This window comes from Thalassophryne amazonica, chromosome 10 (assembly GCF_902500255.1).
Source record: "Thalassophryne amazonica chromosome 10, fThaAma1.1, whole genome shotgun sequence".
NCBI classification, from domain to species: Eukaryota; Metazoa; Chordata; class Actinopteri; order Batrachoidiformes; family Batrachoididae; genus Thalassophryne; species Thalassophryne amazonica.
In genome coordinates, this window is record NC_047112.1 from 81,564,863 (window position 1) to 81,571,470 (window position 6,608).

The following is a 6,608-nucleotide window of genomic DNA, read 5'->3' on the forward strand; positions in this document are numbered from 1 at the left end:
TGCAGGGTAGCACCAGGACCCTAAAGACTTGGACCTTTGTTTGCTTGCAAAGATATTGGCACCAACAAACACTTCTTTCCAGCTCTTCCCATGCACCTCTTGATCTCAAAGGCCAAGGACCCAGAGACATGTATGTCACTGCTGAGATAAAAGGAAGATCCCGTCTATTTTATGACCATTTCAGAAGAAGACAACCACTCCCACTTCTGGATGGAGCCGCACCTCGGACAAAGAGCAAAAAAAACACGGGGAGAAACACAATGTGACCAAATAAGGGATGACATATACAACAGAACGGGAAAGTAAATCTTGAATTAACAAATGATAGAATGTGTGACTATGGATGACACCAAAAGTTTTCATTGGTACTGAAAATTAACAGCAAATTCGACACACTGTTGCAGAATGTTTCAAAGCCTTTGCATTACCCAGTTTTTTTTTAAACATTTTTCTGGAGTCTGTATCAAAAGGAAGAAGTAGTGCTAAATGCAACCTCATTATGTCACCAACTATTTTCAAAACAAATATTCCACTTGATTTTCCCCATTGGTGTTGAAACATAATAAAACACAAGTGAAAAAATAGTAATTGAAATGTTTTGGTTCCTAAAAAACATTAAAATAACAGTGTAAAAAAAAAACATAAAAGTTGCATTTATTAAATGTTCCTTGTTCATTTTCCTTTGAACCTCTGTGTGGGCTTACTGATTTAAATTTTTGGTGTTGAAACCGAAGACTGTATATATCGGTTAAAACAGCAGATAATGATGAACCCATTCCACAGTGGCAAACTTTGTCACATCAGATCAACCAAAAAAGCAACTTTATCTGCCATCTGCAGAACACTGACACCTGCTGGATGATTCACAAATGTTCATCAATATCAAATTACAAATGTCATATTTTAAGGCTACAGTCAATGCAGGATCTATACATATCCTTGAACATAAGTTGCTTGTCATTACCGTGATTGCACATAGACAAGGAGTTATAAAGGCAAGGCTGCTGTATGATTTTCTTGTAAATCAATTAATTTGTTTTGCAATATCTTTTCAGAAAGTAGCTAAGCACTCTATGTCAAGTCACATTTCAAAGTGGCCTTTTATTGTGGCCAGCCTAAGGCACACCTGTGCAATAATCATGCTGTCTAAGCAGCATCTTGATATGCCGCACTTGTGAGGTGGGATGGATTATCTCGGCAACAGAGAAGTGTTCACTACACATTTGTGAACAATATTTGAGAGAAATAGGTCTTCTGAAATAGGCCTTTTGTCTTTTGTGTTATAAATGAATTTAATTTAATTTAATGTATCTATATAGCACCAACTCACAACATAAGTTTCCCCAAGGTGCTTCACAAGGGTAAAATCTAACCTAACCCCTGAGCAAGGGTGTAGGCAGGAAGTAGTAAGGAAAAATTCCCTTGAGGTTTTTTTTTTTTGAGGAAGAAACCTCCATCAGACCAGACTCAGAGGAGTGACCAACTGCTCTGGCAATACTAACAAGAACAACAATGAAATAAACAAAATATAACAAGGAATTTGTCGAACATGCAAAACAAATGACGGACATAAGCAATGATATAATATAAAAGTCCAGTGGGCATCATGACCCCCCCAGCTCATCACAAGTGGCACATTTCAGTATGTGTTGTATAACTTTGGTCCAGGCTCAGCTGAGGACCGCCGGATGGACACGCCTCTCCATTGCAAGCCATCAGTGAAGACTTCACTGACACTAAATCGAACAAAGACAGAGAACAGAAATCAGTTAACGGGAAAGAACAACTCACGGAACAGTATTTCTCAGCAGCAAAGTAACAGAGGAACAGACAGGATTCTAATGCAATCGTTGGCAGCTAGCCCTCTGCTTCACTAATGGTACCAGGATTTAGATATGATGAGAATGAGTCCAGCTCCATTAGCAGTAAATATTATAATATTAGAAATATCATTTAAGATGGAGGGAAACAGTAGTTTGGCACAACCCTTACCACAAAATAGTACTGATAAGTATATAAAAAGTAAACTGGAAGTATACTTGAAACATACTTGCATGTACTACTTTTTGGTAAGGGAACACTAACTGTAGTTGCACAGCTGTACAAAAAGAGAACAGATGGGTTGTTGGTTTGGATTTGAATGAATCAGCAGAATCAAACTGCTTTATCTCATCAGGCAGACTGTTCCACGGAACAGGTGCACAATAAGAAAAAAGCTCTGTGGCCTGCTGACTTCTTTTTAACCTTGAGAGCACACAATAATCTTGCATCCTGAGAATGCAGAGAATGGGTCGGTACATAAGGTTTAATGAGATCAGCCAGATAGAAAGGCCCTAGTCCATGAAGGATTTTGTAAATTAGTAACAAAACCTTAAAATCTGACCTCACATGGACAGGAAGCCAATGAAGGAAGGCTAAAATCGGGGTAATATGGTCAAACTGTATTCTCCCAGTCAGAATTCCAGCAGCAGCATTTTGAACCACTTGGAGACCTCCTGTTTTCTGTAACCACTAAATAGGACGTTACAGTAATGTAATCTGGAAGAGACAAAGGCATGAATCTAGGTCTCTGCATTCATTATAAACAGAATAGATCTAATCTTTGCAATATTATGGAGGGAATAGAAAGCATTCTTATTGATTTCTCTATTGTGTATGACAAAGGACAGTGTGGGATCAAAGGTCAACCTGAGATTTTTTACTTTATCACTGTGATGAATAAATGGAGCTTGATTGTTTGCTTCTTGATGACTTGATCACTTGTTAGACCCATAAAATGGCAAAAAAAGGTGAAAATGTCAATCAGTGTTATCCAGAACCCAAGATGATGCCTTCAAATGCCTTGTTTTGTGACAGAATTAAAACAGCAAGTAAAAGTAAACCAGAAAATATTCACATTTAAGAAGCTGAAGGATTTCTACACACACACACACACACACACACACACACACACACACACACACACATATATATATATATATATATATATATATATATATATATATATATATATATATATATATATATATAAAAGGCTCAAAATAATTAATCAATAATCAGAATAACAATAATATTTGATTAATTGTTGCAACTCTAGTAAATAAAGAATGGGCGGGAAACTACCTTATTTCTGACTTGTACTAAATACAAAATATATCTTACCTTGGCCATTGGCCAGATGGTGGCGGTAATGTAACAATAAGCTATTTCACCAACCACCAATCTTGTAAAGGAAGAAGATTACCCTTTCAAACATTCCAGTTGTTCAACTTTAATGGTTGTCACTTAATGTTGGCCTCATTTTTGAAACAAGATGAATAGTTATCAAGGCACTGCAGGTCTCTCTCTTTTAAAACATAATAACAATGATGGTGCCACCTGGAGGAGTGGGAGGAATTTTAACTATGTGCTTTCTCAAACACAGAAAGCCTTCAACCAAGTTGCGCAGTGGGCAAATAAGGGGGTTCAGGTTGTCTGCTGAACAAAGTAAATTTATGATTTGTGGGTTAAAAAGAAAGATTCCATTCAAGAACCTCTGCACCTACGGCTCATTGATTGAGATGGTTAAAGTTTTCAAATTTTTAGGGTTGTGGTTTCATGAAAAGCTGATCTGGAAAACACATATAGGGAAAGTAATAAACAAGTGTGAGAAGGTAATTAACATCATGAGAAGTTTGTCGGGCAGTGGATGGGGAGCAGAGAGATGCACTTTACTGCAAATTTATAAGACCATGATTTGGCCCATTTTGGATTATGGGTGTGTAGTTTTTGGGAGTGCTTCTAAAACAATATTGTGCCGTCTGGACCGTGTCCAAGCCAAAGCCTGGAGAGTCTGTTGTGTGGCCTTCAGGACTACATCTGTTCCATCTCTGCTTATGGAAATGGGAGAGAGCCCTCTACAGTTAAGAGGGGCAAAACTGGGGGTGCATTATTGGGTTAGGGTCACTGGGTCCAGCAGTAGCTTAGCAGCTAAATGTCTCCTAGATGAGTGTAGGGAGTTCAGCAGGAATAGTGATGTTAAGCTCGAGTCAGTCTGCTCGACACAGCATCGAGCTTTTTGAACCAGAAGTGTCAGTGAGCAGCGTTTTGAGCATGCCCCCATCACGTGACCACTGCGAGCGAGGCCTCGTTACGTCACACCACATGTCGAGCTTCGCGGAAAATTCGAATAATCTGGGTGTTTCAATACGACCCGCCAAGTATTTAAATGAGATCTGAATCGCAGCTCAAACCGTGTGTTTTTGAGAGGAGGAGATTGCTGCCTAGCGACACTGTTATTGCCAATTACCACGTGCATCAGAGCCAAGGAAAGCATTAGTTTATATTTTGGTCTAGTTTAGAGTTCATTTAGTATAGTTAGCTACATACACATAGTGATGGCAATTTCGAAGCCTCATGAACCAATGAGCCACTGCAACATAACTGGCTGAAAATTGACACACTGCTTCGAGCGTTTGATACAGTTTGAAGGGTGACATCTGCTGGATTGCTTTGAGAATTACCTTGAGCGAGTGCCCTGATAAATGTTTGCATTAATTCGTGAATGATGTGGTTTGTTCTTGAAAAATAATAATAATAATAAAAAAAGTCATGTATTATTGTGTCTTTTTAATGTAATAAATGGTCCCTACAGATGCACACATAATGGTTATGAAAGCCTTTATTGTAGACTATATGTAGATTTGTGTTATCATTCCTCAAATTATATTTGGATAAAATGTGACGGGAAAAATGAAAAAGGCATGTGCTTCTGCAACTGGTGCTTATGTTGCTGTAATTTGTAAATTAGAATAGAGGGGATAGGAGACGGTGATTGTGCAACTTTCAACAATTTTTTTTTTTTTTTCTGATCTACCTATAATATATAGTCTAACCTATAACCTATGTTGATGTACTGTGTGGATAAATGTTGTATATGAATGGATCAGAGACTGCGCTGAGTGACTGAAGAGCTGTGATTTTGTTCAAGTGAAAGGTGTGAGAAAGGTGAGTGTGTGTGTGAGAGAGTGAGTAGTGGTGATGAAGGGGCATGGAGGAGCCAGTTCCAAAAAGAGCACGATCAATTGCTTGCAAAGCGGGTCTTCTCCAAAGCTGGAGAGGTGGTGAGGCAGAAGAGGAGCCGATTAAAGTCCAGCACCGTTGAAATTATTCTTTTTTTGAATAAAATTGTTGAAAGTTGCACAATCACAGTCTCCTATCCCCTCCATTCTAATTTATAAATTACAGCAACATACGAGGGCTGTCAATAAAGTATAGGTCCTTTTTATTTTTTTCAAAAACTATATGGATTTCTTTCATATGTTTTTACGTCAGACATGGTTGAACCCTCGTGCGCATGCGTGAGTTTTTCCACGCCTGTCGGTGACGTCATTCGCCTGTGAGCACTCCTTGTGGGAGGAGTCGTCCAGCCCCTCGTCGGAATTCCTTTGTCTGAGAAGTTGCTGAGAGACCGGCGCTTTGTCTGATCAAAATTTTTTCTAAACCTGTGAGACACATCGAAGTGGACACGGTTCGAAAAATTAAGCGGGTTTTCTGTGAAAATTTTAACAGCTGATGAGAGATTTTGAGGTGATTCTGTCGCTTTAAGGACGGCCCACGGGGCGAGACGTCGCGCAGCGCTCTCAGGCGCCGTCGTCAGCCTGTTTCAAGCTGAAAACCTCCACATTTCAGGCTCTATTGATCCAGGACGTCGTGAGAGAACAGAGAAGTTTCAGAAGAAGTCGGTTTCAGCATTTTATCCGGATATTCCACTGTTAAAGGAGATTTTATTAATGAAAGACATGCGGACGGGTCTGCGCGTCGGGACGCAGCCGGCGCGGTGCGGCGGCACAGGAGAAACACCTCCGTGTTGATAACCATTTGTAAAATCCAAGCGGCTTTTGATGGCTTTCACTGGAGTGAGTATATGAGAAATTGTTTAACAGCTGGACATGTTCCAACTTGTCCTTAAGGCTTCCAACAGAGGTGTTTTTCCTGTGGCGGAGCGTCGCGGCGGCTGCGAGCCGACGCTGCAATCTGCCCGCACGTCTTTCATTAAAAAAATCTCCTTTAACAGTGGAATATCCAGATAAAATGCTGAAACCGACTTCTTCTGAAACTTCTCTGTTCTCTCACGACGTCCTGGATCAATAGAGCCTGAAATGTGGAGGTTTTCAGCTTGAAACAGGCTGACGACGGCGCCTGAATCACCTCGCACCGTGGGAAGTCCTTAAAGCGACAGTATCACCTCAAAATCTCTCATCAGCCGTTAAAATTTTCACCGAAAACCAGCTTAATTTTTCGAACCGTGTCCACTTCAATGTGCCTCACAGGTTTAGAAAAAATTTTGATCAAACAAAGCACCAGTCTCTCAGCAACTTCTCAGACAAAGCAATTCCGACGAGGGGCTGGATGACTCCTCCCACAAGGAGTGCTCACAGGCGAATGACGTCACCGACAGGCGTGGAAAAACTCACGCATGCGCACGAGGGTTCAAGCATGTCTGACGTAAAAACATGAATGAAATCCATATAGTTTTTGAAAAAAATAAAAAGGACCTATACTTTATTGACAGACCTCATAAGCACCAGTTGCAGAAGCACGTGCCTTTCTCACTTTTCCCGTCACAT